The 15,705-nt window shown below is 46.5% G+C and overlaps 1 protein-coding gene across 1 annotated transcript in view; it reads left to right on the top strand.

The window, feature by feature from the left end:
* Positions 1-15,705, top strand: part of SSH2 (slingshot protein phosphatase 2) — a 137,658-nt gene that overhangs the window by 31,231 nt on the left and 90,722 nt on the right. The gene's annotated exons all lie outside the window — the stretch shown is intronic.

A 15,705-nucleotide genomic window follows, 5' to 3' on the forward strand; every position in this document is an offset into this window, starting at 1 on the left:
TAAGGAGCACTCCCTTTTGTCCCTGGGCAAATCAAAGTTCTGCGGTTCCTTGCATTACTGTCATGAGGTGACATTCACGCTGATGGTGCGGTTGGCCTCTAACAAAGAGAGTGCTGCAGAGATGTGTTGCTAGCCCTGCATGCTGTGGAGCAGGTCTTCGTGTTGGCCTCTCATATATTGGCACAGACATGGCCAAAGAGAGTGGTCATGGGTCCTGGGACCCGTGGATCTGGCAGCTCTGAAATTTCACTGTGAGAAAGATGGGAAGGATCAGGGAGCTCAGTACTCTTTCATTGTAAATTAAAACAAAATAAAACCCTTGTGGCTGTGAGGAAACCTTCAGTATGTGACCCAGGCAGTCTTAACATTCTTCCACGGGTTCAGGAAGGCAATTGCCTGTGGCTTGAATCCTGGCTCCCGCGCTCAGCCTGGCTGTGCACCGGGAAGGTCTCAGGGGAGTCCGTCCTTCCGTCCGCCCACTCTGCCCCAGGCCATTCCTTAGCAACACAACTGCTCTGTAGCTGTAGCAGCCTCTGAGTAAGAGTTGCCAGTGTGGCTGGGGAGAATCTGGTGGATCCATGGACTAGCAGATCTGGTTTCACCCCAAATCCAGCAGGAAGAAAACACAGAGCTGAGCTTTGCGCTATGCAGTGTGTGCTTTTTCTGTCCCACTGGCTGTGCTGTGGGTTCTGCTACAAATGACTCTCCTGCCAAAACGGGGAGAGGACAGGGTGGTTTTTCCTGTGACAGTGGTGTGAATTGCCTCTGTTCATTTCAATGGATTCTTAATTCTGTAGCCTCTGTCTCTCTGCCCATCCATCTTCAGCATGGCAGTGTCCAGATGTTCCATGAGGATTTAATCGTCACCCTGCCTGCATGCTCCAGACCCTTGCATGTCTGTTGAGCTCTGTTCATAGGCTGAGCAGTAGCTTTCTGGCCTGGAACCTACCAGGTGACTTGTAAAGCATTTATTCAGTCCCTGGAGGATAAAAGTAGAATATAGCGGGCGCTTACATATCTAGGTGACTATGGAAAGGGCGATAATTACTGAATTGTGGAAGAGAAATCTTGCTTTCTCAGTATATGATGTAGCTTCTGACAGCTTTTCTACATGAAAAAGCTGTCCCCATATAATCAAAGGTGAATTTAAACTGATGTCCGCTAAACCAGACCTTGGGAGGACTGTCTCTCCTTTTTGGTGTGAGTGGCTTATTTTGTTCCCTGTTGACTTAAGCTAAAACATTAAAAGCCACTTGTAAACCAAAATAAGAGTGTCCATGCAAGGGTTGCATCAATTGTTAAAATGATTTAAACTGGTGCAAACATCTCATGTCGACACAGCCAAATATTCCTTATATAGGGCACAGAAGCACCTTGTCAAAGTACCAGGCTTCCTTTCTGCAAGAAATGATGGTGACTGTTAGCATTTGTAAGAAAGTTTATACTCTGAATATCTCCCATGAAATGTCTTACCAGTGTTGGCTAGAAGCAGTTTGTATGTTTCCGTGTGTGGTGGCTTGAACCTGATGAATGCATAATAAAGAAATTATCTGACTTCCTTGTTGCTGAAGTTTGTATGTTCCAGTTTTATCCCCACAGACAGGGTGACACTGTCCAATAGCTGTAGCTGTTCCTCCTCTTTCAGTGATACCAAATCTGGCAGCACATGCATGGAGTAATCCCGGCACAGGCAGAAGCTGTATTGCAGACTTTTATTTTCATCAGTTCATTTTTCCTTTTTGGACAAAAGCAGTTGATACCTGCCTCTTCAGATTCCCTCAGTGTCTTGTCAGTTAATGATGTTTTTAAGATGCATTTTCTATAGAGAGTCTCATGGTACCACTAACCATGGTCTCCTTTTTAATTACCAAAATCGCTCCTGATCTTAAATTTAAATCTATGTTTACCTGTTGAAATGGGGTCTGTTGGGTCACAGCAGGGATTTGCTGGGACAATTTATTGCGCGAATATTACACAAAGTAAATGCAGTGCCTGGTCCATAGCTAGAGGAGAAATGATGTGTTTTGGGATCCCGGAGAGATAAATTAGTGATTGCATTCATTAGAGCGTAATTATGTTCCTTATGCCGTCCGCCTCTGAGCACAGTCCTGGAGAAGCAATGGCATGTAAGAGATTTACAACTTCAGAGCAATTGGTGGTCCCCTTCATGACAGGAAAAGCACCACACTGCTGGCACCACTGTAAACCTGTCAGCTAGGGAGGAGAGTAACCAGGCCTTGCAGTGGGATACAAGCAGTCAGCTGAGCTGTGTGTAGGAAGCTTGCGTAAAACCCGTCTGTGTCATGCGTGACTTCAGTAGGACAGCTAGTTCCTCAAGTTCATGAGCCTAAAAACTCCCGTAGTCAGTTGCAGCATCAGCACCTTCGATGGGGTTTTAGCCCCACAACTCCGAGCTGTAGCTCTGAAAGTCCGTTAGATTTTTAAACGACCTCCATTTTGGCAGCTGTTCATGCTGAATTCCTGAGGACACAACTCGGTCGTAAGAGTGTGGCCAACATTGCCAAACCCGAGTGTCTGAAGTTAGGCCCTTAATGGGCCTGATATTCAGACCTGCTGAGTGCTGGTTTAATAGATTCCTAAGGAGTGTCCTTGCATCTATCTAATCTTAATCGAGTTTAGGGTTCTCTCTAGTGCCTGTCCCCATAGTATCTATCCAGTAGTGGCCTGTGTATTTAGTTTCTTCCAAGACTTGCCATGGAGTCAGTATACCTCGCAGGTGTCTGCTTCCGCAATAGCTCTCTTCAGGTGGTCACTTACATGTTACAGCAGAGGAGGAAGGCAGGCTTTTAACCAGATTAAGAGGAAGGAGAAAGTGCGGGGATTTAAGGATTAAGAAACCAAAGGCAGCATGCCATTGCTGATTAAAAGCCTGCAGTGGAGAAGCCAATCTCTGTGGATTGGAAATGAAGCTCTTCTTTTAACTACGCAATGTTTTGGGTCAGAGCATTTCTAAAATCCCATCTAAGTATTGTGGCAGGCTTGAGGAAGGATGGTATGGGGTGAAAAACAGGGCACTTGTAGATAAAGAATTGTGTTGATAATCAGTTACCTTTAAAACATCCGGTAGCATTTAATGCTTTCTGCCTGCCATGTATGAAATCTCTTTCTGACAGAAGGCATGCTGGTGGCTTGTTCTGATACAACAAGAACATCTGGTTTCAATGATTCTTCTTTGCCCTCCCCACCCTCCACTAAACATCTTTCCTGCTGTCCCTACCTCAAGTATTTTGCACAGATGTCGTCATGACGCCCCTGCAGAGAATCAAATCCTGCGTAGATTACAGGATTGGTAGAAAGATGCAAAAAAAAAAAAATAAAAAATCTGTTACTAAAACTCATAACCGCTTAGTATTCTGTCTCCAATGGTCAGTCTGCCAAAGGGGAAACAGATGGCACAAAAGAGGGAAGGATTATACAGATGGTTACTACATAGCAACTGCAGGGCTGCAAGAGTGGGGGGTCTGGTGAACTTTCAGGGGTTAAACAAATCCTGTTCTGTGGCAAGAATTACAATAGTGTTTTTTTTTCTTGTCAGACAAAACAGCTGCTCTCCGTTCTGTGTGGGCTGGTTCAAACAGTGACATTGGTGCTATGAAAGCACATGCAACATGGCTAGCTCTCTCTTCCAGTCAGAGCCAAAGTTGTGTTTTTGGTATTATTTGAAAGCTGGAGCTGGCGTACCGTGGACAGCTTGTATATTGCAAAAATAAAAAGAAACCTGGCTTGAGCTTGCCTGTCTCTTGTGTCCCTGATGTACACAATTTGGCTATTCCACTGTTTTCCTCTTTAATCCATCCATTCCCACTGAATCAGCGTTCACTGATTTGCTGTTGGGGGTTTTATTGGGAAAAGGCATGTGTTTTCCTTGCGGACTGTGAAGGAAGTTCCCTGAGACCTCTGCTTTCTAAACACAAATTCTGAATACAGTGCACTGCATCGCCAGCCTCGGTTCATTTTTACGTCCAGTGAAATGAGAATGCTGCAGCAAGGGCCGATGTGTCGGTGGGGAAACTTTTTATTCGGTAAATGGGCAGAGAGGCTTGTTCTAGGCTGCCGTCCAGTCCAGTCTGTGCAGGATGACGTGCTTCATCCCCTTTGAGGAAGAAAACTGAACATGGTGCAAAGGATAAAGGAGCTGCAGCTTATGGTAGACGAGATCTCTTTGCTGCTCACCAGAGAGGGCTCCTTGATTGCCAGTGTTGTAATACTGAAAAGTGATTAGAGATGTGATTAGAGATGACTTGGCAGCAATTGAAAATGCCATCACACAGACTGTGGTGACTCTATCTGTAATGTTAGGAGGATGGAAGAAGGAAGAGTTGTGGTTGCAGGATCTCGCAGCCTGCACCAAAGCTACTCCCTTAAACACCACTTGGGAGCCAGAGCTCCTTGGACAGACAAACCTGACGGTCATCTTATGCTGGGAGGGTGGCCTGGTCTTGGCTGCCTGGTTCTTGCTCACATGGCTTGGGCTTACTGATGGGGCCAGGAAGGAACTCTCCCCAGCTCAGGCTGGCAGTGCGGGAGAAGGACGCTTGCCAGGATTGTGTGGGTGTGTCTCATGCAATCCCATCCCAGCCATTGTGGGGCCTCGGGCATTGGTGCAGCTCGGTCCCTGCTCTTTCCTGGCACATAACAGTTTGGCTTCCTGTGGGTTGTAACACTTCGATCTCAGCTGGGTTGTTGGGTTGAGAGCGCGGGTGGCGGGGAGTGCTGGTGGCCTGTGGTAGACGGGGTCAGACTAGATGATCTGCTGGCTCCGTCTGGCCTTGAGCGTCGACTCTCTAGACCAATCTGAAGACTCAGACTCAGGGACTGAAGCCTGTTGCTGTGTGCTGCGCTTTAGCTTTGCTGCTGTCCCGTGGAATCTCTTAAAGAAGGAGACATGGAGCTACTGAACTGGGTGAAACTGCTCGCCTGGAAACTGGGCAGGAGAGAAGTAGATGAGCAAGGGCAGAGCTACCACATGAACTTGAGCAGAAAAGAGACCAGCTAAATGGTGCTGGGAGCAGCTTAATTGAGAAAAGAAGCAACTTTGGGTGTCAGCCCTGTCTAGTGGGAGTCCTGTATAATCCCCGTCAGTTTCACCCACTCTCTCTGGAGGAGGCAGGGTGCTTTAAGGGTACACTGTACATTTGTCTGAAATTGCACCGATTGAGTGCTCTAGTCACATGGATAAATACTTTCCAAAACCACCAATTTGGACTAACGAAAACAATAGCCAGCTCAGATTTCTGGAGGTCATGTTTGGGGTGTTTTTTGGCTGGGTGAGAACGACAAAGTTAAATGAGGAATTGTAGACGTGTAGGCCTGGGAGGGACCTTGAGACTTGACCTGTTTTGATTTTTGAAACCTGCAGGGGAAAAAAAACACCTCTCCTTCCCTGCTCCAGTTTTCACTAGCACCTGGCCAGAACTGTTTTACTAGGTCCTGCCTGAGGCTAAGCAATCTCTTGCTCCTTAATAACAGCTCCTGTCAATAGGTAGGGAGGGTTGAAGGAAGGCAAGCGGAATGACACAGTGGGGGAAAGGTATCCTACATAAACAAGAAGTAAACACGAGCACGTCAACCACTGCTCAACACTGGACGCTACCCAGTCCTAACTTGGAGGATCATGTTCCCACAGTTTAGGATGAGAGTGAAGAATGTAACTGGCTCTTGATGATGGTAGTAGTCGGACCCAAGGTTTAATGGTTGGAGTCTCCTATCAAAGCAGTGATGCAGCCCTGAGAACTTTTCAGAGCAGTTGGGACTTGTCAGGGCGTGTTTCTATAAAATATTCTATGGAGAGTCATAGAAAATTGTGGTGCCCTCCACAGAGGGTCGTGTGATCAGCCAGAGAACTTGCCATGGGGTGGCTCAAGGCTTTTCTTTCCTGGTCCCTTCAAAGATTCAGCCTAGTCTGATTCGGATCAGATAGTGTTCTGAACTTCATGTAATGTGCACACCAGACGTTTTCCCCAGCAATTGGTTTTTAAGCCCCCGGTTGTCTATGCAGAGGTGAGGCGATCTGTGCAGCGAGATGGAGCCTGTGTCTCTGACTAGCCTCAAGGCTGCCGAGCTATCCCTCGCGTGTTGCAGTGGTGCTTCGTGCCCTCCGAATGCTTTCCATCCAGGGCTCTCAAAACCCTTTTCAAACATGCCTTTAATAAAAGCCTTCTCAGCCCCCTGCCAGGTAAGTGAGGTTCATTCTCCCTACTTTACAGAGGGGAAACCAAGACAGACGTCAGGTCAGTGCCGGAAGTGGAGACAAGTCCTCACTCTAACTATTCCATGATGAGGTCTCCCAGGCATTTCCACTCGGGACTCGCAGCCCTTTCAGATGGAGTAGAGGCTTTCTGGCTGTGGCCCTGCTTTGAACAGTGTTCGAGAATAGCACTTAGCTGGTGTTTGCTAGGGTGCTGCAGATTCCAGGCAACACTAGGTGATGTAGTTGCGTGGATTCCTGCCTCTTTTGTTTCCCATAAATCCCAGGGAACAACTTGCTGCTGGTCATTGTGCTGCTGAGCACAGATTCTGGAAAAGGGTCTGAATGCTGCTCTGGTCCCTCTTCTGAGCCTTAATTTCAGCTCTTGAAAGCAGGGCTAAGTAACTTCCAGCTCTCCAAGAAGCAGTTTTTCACAGAAAAATAAGGCCATGTCTACACTGTGATTTTAAAAAACTCCCCAAAGCCCCAACCCTACCAAATCTCAGCGCCTGGGTCAGCTGACTTGGACTGTGGGGCTGGAGCCTGGGCTCAGAGTCTCACCCCCCTCGGGGGGGTCTCCGAGCCCAGGTTACAGCTCAAGCCCAAATGCCTGCACTGTAATTTTATAGCCCAAGTCAGCTGACCCTGGCCAGCCGCAGCCATACCACAGGTCTTTTATCACGGTGTAGACGGACCCGGAGAGATCAGTTCCTGACAGCTTAGGCACCAAGGGCACTGCGTGGTTTGGCTGTTAATGCTTACATCTGAGCCTCTGCTTTACCCATTACATCCGGTGCTGGTTGTGCTGGTTTCCACTATGCCTGAATGGGTGAGTGTGTCTATCGTAAGTGTCTTCCTCTGCTTAAAACTCCTTTGGCAGGCAGGGACTGTGGTGCTTTTTTAACAAGGAAACTTACTGCAAAATGTCATAAAGGGAAACGGTAAACTTAAATCTGCATCTGTAGGTGCTAGCTTCTTCCCAACCCCATAACGGCCCAGTGCCGGCATGGCCAATCTCTTAAGGCTGGTCTACGTAGGTTTGGTGACAGGTTTTGGTACCTGTATAGCTGATGGGTAGGGGTGTGAGAGTGCTGTATTGGCACTATCCTAATGTGGATGCAGTTATACCAGTATAAAGAGGTTTTCTGCAAGTATAGCTTATTCTGCCTTCCCGTATAACTGTGTCTACGCTAGGTTGACTAGACTGTTAAAGTGGGAGAACTTCTGCATGTAGACAAGGCCTTCGAATATGTAACTTACTTTCCCTGCTGTGTGAAGATTTAATATTTTTATTAATGTCAATAAGTGCAATAGTGATACAAACAATAGACATCTATAATCTTTGCTGCTGGGGCCAAAGAAATAGTTATGAATAACGTATATGGTGACAGGAAGATGAAATGTTTTATGATCGGCCCATTCCTTCCCCTTGCAGCATACCTCCCTTCCTTCCCTCCCAAAAATAACTCCTTAGCATCTGTAAAAATTTCCTCTTATATGAAGAGAGCCTATATGTTTAGCATATACAGTGAATCTTTAGTCAATTTACAATGTGAGAAATCTGCTCTGTGGGAATCCGTTTAAAAAAAATGGGCACTGCATCTGCTCTGTCCTGATTCCATGTAATGTGGTATTAATGTTGCTCATAAATTATGAAGGATTGTTCTATTGCGATCGGAATCCCCCACTGTTTATCCTCTGTGCAGCTCTTTATTGGCGAGAGATTCCGTTCCGAGTTATTCTAGTGCCATTTGGCTTGAGCTGTCTTTTATATTCCATGCTTCTGGAGCCTGTCTGTCCTGGAAATAGAGCCAGTCCTAAGCAAGGGTGTGACTACTTGATTGCACTCTTGTGGAAAGCACTTGATTGGGCTGGTTAGGTTTGTTCGGTCTTTATATGTACTAATTTTAAAAGTATTGGTGAGACTAGAGGAAGGGCGCCCTTCCCTCGTATTTGTATAAGGGCTGTTAAGATTAGCATGGGCAGCTGGCGTCCATTCACTGTGATATCCCTGCCACAGCATGCAGGAAGGGGTTTTCTTTTGATCACAGACTGTTTCTTATCTAGAACAGCCAGGAGTAGAATGGCTCCAGGAAGTCATGCCCTGAGATTCACCCATGTGTACGTGTAAACATATATTTTAACCTTGGTCTCTAGCCCAGTTTTGCCTCTGACATCAGCCACAATTCTGGGTATGAAAGCTGGAGTTGCACAAATTTGCGTTCATGCAAAGAGCTGCTTTGGTCGGAATGGAGGGAGAACTGGCATTTGAGTGAGTGCTGCAGAGGAAACAAAGCATGCTCGTCGGTTACAAGGAGCCTAGCATGGGACTTGCAAATGCTTGCCTGTGGGGAGGTGACCCACATCTTCCAAGCTGGAAGTTCTGGAAAATTACATACGGCTTAAAGAATCTCAGATCACTTCAAATAACGAACTCCCTCTCTGTCCTATGTCCAATAGCAGAGCCGCGTCCTCCGCAGTCTAGAGAGCTGTGTATTTGGTCATAGTAAGGCTGCATTCTTAATGTTCTGTGTGGCTGTCTAGGTGTTGGCAATTGATCCTTTGCTCTATACGGTCATCCTTTTAAAAAGCAGTCACACTCCTAATGCTCCTTTAATGCAGTGTGTTTAATATGAATATAAATGTACACCACTCACGCAATTCCCCTCCGGCAAGTCTCCTGGATTAAAGCAGAAACTGTCATGCTCCCGGCAGGCAAGCCTATTCCATTGAATGTAGAAATTTAGTTGACAGTAATCTCTTCTGTTTCTAATCTGATTTTGTGGTGTGCTGCAGTCGGTCATGTCAGGCTGTATTTTACACTCTGACCCTTGTGGTATCAGCTGGAGGGTTTTAGATTTTGCTTTCAAGACCTGAAGGGTTTTTATTTCTGTTGTTCCAGTGGTAACCAAATTTAAGCAGGGTTTGCATAGATCACTTCTGTCTCCAGCGGAAAAGGGGAGATACCCATTAGGAGCTGGCTTTTTCTTTTTGAGAGCAAAAGCACCGTGACTTTGACCCACATACGCCAATTCCTGACCCAGCAGTGCATTACAGAAAACAATACAGAAGGGATGCTAGCATCTGAATGAAAACGTGGCTGCTGGTAGGGTTACCGTAGGCTGGCTGCCTTTGCAATTCATGTGCATATGCCCCCCCAAAAAGGAGGAGGAGCAATGGGAGGAAAGTGATGCACATTGAAGAATAAGATGTTTTATGACCTGTCTTTTGCACTAAGCCTTGGGCAGGTGCTTGCACTCTCTCCTCAGTGCGTTTCCATTCAGATGCTGTTGGGAGGGAAGTGACTCTTCTCCATTAACAGTGCGGAGCACATCACCCTGCTGGTGGTGTTGGTTTGCCCGGCTGAGTCTGAAGTGGAAAGAGTCGGGGGAGACTTAGTGGGAAATCTACCCTAACTTGACTGGTGCTGTCCCCACATCCCAAGTGGTGGTGGTATTTACTGGAAATTCTCTCTTCTCCTGAAACTGCGCCCTGTAAATGGGCTGCTTGTTTGGGGGTTTTGTGTGGTTTTTGTTAGTGTTAAAGCAAGGTATTCTCTTATCCAGGGAGGCACATTCAAGTGTATTTACTTCAGTGTAGCTCTCTGCTGTGCCATGTGGGTTACCCATATACCGCTCGCTTCTGTGCTGATCTCACAGACATAGTGACTGTGTATTTCATCTTTGTGGTCCTTGGAATACATCAAGTAACCCTATTATAACCTGTATCAAAGAATATGAAACTAATTAGGGTTTGTCTCTTCCAGGGAATTTTGAGGGGCTGGCCCTGGCTCTGCATTGAGTTTTATGGGGCACACACGTACATGGATAGGTGTTTTCACGTCACTGCCTGGGGAATGGTGTCCAGAATTGACTCAGTTCAGAATCTGCTACTAACTCAGAAAATATTTCCGTAGATATCTAGTAATCTTCATTCTCGTCCATGCCACAGCTGAGAAACCCGGTGAGGTTGCTTCTCTGGCTGCTCGCTTTCTGTGGTTCAAACACCCTTCTTGGTGTCAAACGATTCCTAAGCAAACCCGAAGCATGGAACTCAACATTGTGCTGTGTCAGCATTTTTCAGAAATTCGAGCTAGAGTTAATTCATGTGCGACCTTGGGTCTTTCAAAAGATTAAACTTTCAGCCCAGGTTTTCAAGTCCGTCCTGGTTTCATTCACCAGTCTGATGTTATTGCTGGCGCTCAGGCCTTGCTGTGAACACAGCATCTGTGGGTTTTATGTTCATACAGCTTGTTTAAGAGAATGCTTAAAACAACTTCCTCACGGAGCTCGGCCGTGGAGGGACTTGCGTACAGTAGTTTGAACAGAATCAGTCTGACTTTGGACCTTCAGGGTTTTTGTATACTCCCAGTAAATGATTTTAAAGTCACCCATTCATGGGACCAGCTTCTTAAGAGGGCATTTTATGCACAGAGAGTCAAACTCCCTTTGACTTCAAGGAGTCCGACTGTGCAATGACTGTATTATCTCCACGTGACTTTTGTGATTGAGGTCTGTTGCCAGTATTAATCCGGTCAGGTCCTGAGGCAGAGAAAGAATTTGCTAATCCGGTGGTAGGCAAAGGAATTGCCTACTATGCTCATGTGCACAGCGCTGTCCAAAGCATGATGAGAGCGCCTGGACCAATGAGCTTGCAATGTGTGAGACAGCTGTCGCTAAGACAAAGATGCGCTGGGAGACCTGGGGGGATGCGCTCCCTCACGCTCATGAACAGCATTTGCATGGATTAGCTACTGGATTAATGCTTGAGTGCATAGCCGCTGATTTGACTAGACCAGCAAAGATCCTGTCCAGCTGAGAGGTTTTCACAGTGTAATTTGGATATATGGACAAGGCTGTAGTCAAAGAAAGGTAGGTAGAGTGAGCACACCTTTACTTCAACAGCTTAATAATGACAAGATCTATAGCGAAGGACGTCTTCAGCTCCTGCTCTGATGAGCCCACCTTCAGCTCATGGCCTGATTCTGCTGGATAGTTGTGAATGAAAGTTTACTCCAAAGCAATCATGCCTCATGGGGCGTGGAGACTTCTAGTAGTGGCATAACAAAGTCAAATGATCCTTGTCAAGGTTAATCCTGCAAGGTAACCGGCCTTGGCAGTACGCTAACCATCTTGGACCTTCTCATCTGTGTTCAGTTAGTTACCGCTGTTCACAGCTCACTCCTGCATGGGGGAGTTTGTTGCCATCTCTCATAGACGCAAAGCACTGCAGCAGGAGGCTGGCAAGCTTTGTAAGTTTCGGAAATGCAGATACCACTGTACTTACAGCATTTCCTCCCACTGTTTGCTCACCTCTCTGCGTGGGGTTAGGTCTTGTGCTTCTTGGGCTTTTCTTTCTCAAAGGGGCATTGTCAGCTTGAAGTGTAGACATTTAAAATAGCTTCATGTCCAACATCCGCCCCTGAGGCCACCTGCCAACAGGGGATTTGCAACCACACTTCACTATTCTATATTTCCTTCATCCTGTTGCTTGTGTGACAGATCCCTGCAAACAAAGGAAGAAACTGACTTCATTGTTTCCCCTGAGTCGGCACAAGGATGCCAAATCAAGGCAGCTGAACTGGGGGGAAATGGTATTTTCCCCCCTGTAATCTCCTTCCAGGAAAATCCAGCTGGTGCAAATTGTCCTCTCTGCTGAAGCCAGTGGATCAGTTAAACTAGCTGAGGATTTTATCCCTGGTTGCAGAGGCACTGGAGTAGGTGCATGGCAATTGACTGTCTTGAGGACTGCCAATAAAAGGCTTTCTCTCTGGAGGTCGTATCCTTTCAAGTATCAAGGCTGATTTGTTCTGTGGTTATGTGCTGCAGTGCAGAGGCCTACCTTAGCGACTTCAGCAGGTGTGTGTGGAGGCACAGCTGGCCTCTTTGCTGTGGCTAGGAATCACTGCACTCATGGTATTGGAGAGCCTCTGCTCTAGAGTCTAGACACAAGTTAGAATGACAGTCTGGGCGCTCTGAATGTCCAGCCTTTTGTCCATGTAGGTTGTTCTAAGAGGCTTTTTGGTCTAGTCAGTGTATAAAATGCCCTGGAGAAAGTCAGTGGGGGTTTTGTTTGGGTGAAGGGCAGATCTGAAGCTGGCTGAATGTACTGCCGTACTAAGAGCTGGTGTTCCCAGCTCCTGTCAGAGGGGGAAGAGAAGATAACTAACTGCACCAGGCTTTCCACTCATGGATTTGTAGGTATATTATTTGCATTTCATTTATAAATTGTTCAGAAGTCTTCTATTAACATGTCCAGCTAGAGCAGGCTGACCCCAAAATCATTATTGTGATCTTTTTAATGCCATTCACAGTGGGGCTTTTTAAGTGTGTTCAGTCGTGCAAGCAGCTTTAATTCCTTTTTGACACCAGGAATCATTCCTAAGGAAGATGCCGCTCGCTCTTCTGATGGAAAAGAGATAATTTCCTCTGTGTTTAATCATTTTTTAAAAATGATTAATTATTACATTTCTAAGGAAAAAAGCGAACTCCTGGTACAGATCCAGTTTTTGGTGATGGAGTCTTTCTATGGGTAACTGTGCCATGCAAGTTAGACTACAGCTGCGTCTTCAAACTGAGAGATGGTATGCATAAAATGTAGTGAAATATTAATACCACTGCTTCACACTGGCAAACTGATTAGTTCATCTGCTTGTTTTGATTGAAGGGGCTTCTTGATACTAGTTTTACCAGCTAGCATTTCACTTTGCATAGGATGCAGGCAGCAGCTGAGGTGTGGTTATATTGCTATAAAAAGCATGTGTCGCAAACAGGTATGCTAACATGAATTTATTGTAGAGTTCAAACATGTTCACTAATGTGCCATGGCTAATGAAAGTGTAGTAAATGTTAGATACAGTTTGGGAAGAAGCTGGTGGAAATCATGCATCTTATCCAAAGAATGTGTGCGCCAGGGAACCCAGAAATGTGACATGCAGACAGAAGCAGTCTGGCATCTGAATTTCAGAACATAGATGAACACTGTTCTTATCGCCACATGGAGCTAAAAAAGAAGCTACATAGGGACAGGAGTGTGGCTTATGTGGCATGGAGAGATTTCCGTTGCATAAGCCTGAGTAATGCTAAATAACATCTCTGTTCTCCCCGGCCCTTTTCATGATTGGCATCTGGCATCAAATTAAAACTGGATTTGTGTTTTGCATATTCTGTTCTGCATAGCCCGAGAGGCGCAAAGATTGGCATTTTCATTTTTCATTTGAAGCTAGTGGCCGAGTTAGAGCCGGGAGATTCTCCTTCTGTTTCCCCTGATTTCTGCCATTCCTCTGGCCAAGGAAGCCAGGGCATGACTCCCTTTGGAGCTCGTCTGGGCTGCTTCTAAATCCACAGGAGTTGTAAATTGATGCAAAGGGCTGGCTTGAGAAGTCAGCCCCCATGAGCCTCTGCATAGCACTAACCATAAGCGACTGGCCTGGCGCTCAGTCCTACCTTTTGGCTATAATGTATGGGCAGTAGGGAATGGACAGTGCGTGTGAAAGTTTGTATTCCAAGCAAGCATGTGATACACTTCGGTGTCGGTGGCTGTCAGCTAAAGACACCCCACTGTACGTGTCTCCAAATGGCCTTTGTACCTCGGCTAGAAAAACTGCTGCTTAAATGGGTTCTAGTCTCTGTAGCTGGCAGTTGGCTGCACTGGGGGAACGTACTGACAAGTAGCAGCAATCTTCCGGAACACCTTCTATTTCAAAGTCATGGGCGTGTGGGAGACCCATAGGAGAGAGTCTCTCTGGCGCTTGCTGTGCTTGTCTGTGCTTTGTCTCGTCTGCCCTCTGGTGGACAATTTGTACTAACTTGTCGTCCTGGGCTTAAGCGGGCCCATATCTTTCCAGTGTGTTTAGGGATCTTCGTGCTTTGCAATCATAGAAGAGGACATGTGCTTACAATCTTGCTCAGAAAATACTGCAATAGGCCAGATGGTCAGCATGGCAGGTGATGGTCTCTGAGCTCATGGGGGAGGAGAAATTCCACACGTTCTTGACCATGGCAGCATAAAGGAGTGTTTGAAGGGGAAGACAGCTAAGCATGAAAGGTGCAGCATGGAAGTTGGCACCAAGATGAGGATGCAAAGGGGGTAGCTAGGAGGGAGACTTGGGAGGAGGGAAGGAGATAAGAGTCAGCTGTGCTGGAGTTGCAAAGAGCCTCCAATATGAAGCAGAAAAGCTTGAACTTGCTGTGGAAAGTCAGTGAAAGAGTCAAAGGGCGGGAGAAGAAACAATGTTTTGGGAGCAGGATTCTGAATAAACTGAAAGGAAGGAAGCAAGATGAGATGCTCACATGAAGCTGATTTGGGGGAGAGTGTGCAAACCGAGACAGATATGTGAGATGCAAGCGGGCCAGGGGGAGAGAGTGGCAGACAGATGGACAGGATTCTTGGCAGCAGAGATAGAAAGGGAAGCCAGATGTTGCCATAAATCCTAAAGGTTAAGGGTGAGATGAGTTTCCCCCAAATGCCCCAGGCTGTGCATCAGAGTGCAGGTAGCGAGATCTGAGAAATTCTGACCAGAATCGCACATGTCCGCAGTCCAGTTTATATGGCCATTATTGGTTGTGTTCTGCGCAGCTGAACTCCTGACACTAAAAGATGCTGCATTTGTGGCTAATGTTGAGATCTCCTCAAATCTTCAACAGTGACAGATGGCAATTGATTGGGTCATGTCTAGCCGCCTGCACATTTTCAGAGAGCTCTTGAGGTTTGAATTCCATGTGGAGCCAAGATAATTGGAATGGTCTGCATGCTGTTTGTTGCGCTCTGGGGACCTTGTGCTTGCTTGTTGCCATGGCCCGGGTTTTTTGGCTCTGCAGCTGGCCACTTGCTATAATGATGATGATTGCTGCACGTTCCAAACTGAAAACCGCATTGTCTGCATAGTTTAGATTACTGAGTGAGGTGGTGCAGCCCTGAAGTGCGTTCCTCCATCACGTCATCTTATCCTAGGTTCGGAGAACACATTCGTCTTGAGTACAAACCCTTTGGAGCTCTTGGCTCACCTCGAATGGCTGCTCTTCACATTGTTGACTGCTGTTCTTGGACAGGCTATTAAGTTCCCTTCCTGGGGAACCCATGTGGCGTGTTAGTCATGTGTCTGGTGACCTGGCAGAATCCAGCTGCTTCTGAGAATAGTTTATACCGATCTACACCGGGCAAAAAGTGCTTGAGGGACTGAGGTGCTTTTGAGAATTTGACCCCACCTGGCAGCTCATTAACTCTCCGATAGGAAAAAGCAATCAGATTGCAAAGCTGACTTTGGGTTCCCAGTTCCTCGTCTTGCTAATCTCTCTGTTGTTAGAAGCCAAGGTGTCTGGCTCTTTAAGTAACTTGACTGGCGCCAGGCAGCTACATTCCATGTTGGTGTTTTCCTTAAAAGCAGATTTGTTCTTGAGGAGATAGTTGCACATACACTTCGACTCCATCGCTAAACCCAGGAAGGCGCCTAGTCCTGAAACTGTTGGTCGCTTGATGATTGTGGGTTTGACCTCACC

Source organism: Emydura macquarii, unplaced genomic scaffold (genome assembly GCF_026122565.2).
Source record: "Emydura macquarii macquarii isolate MOO-44397 ecotype Brisbane River unplaced genomic scaffold, CSIRO-AGI_Emac_v2 contig_2699, whole genome shotgun sequence".
In the NCBI taxonomy this organism is placed as follows: Eukaryota; Metazoa; Chordata; order Testudines; family Chelidae; genus Emydura; species Emydura macquarii.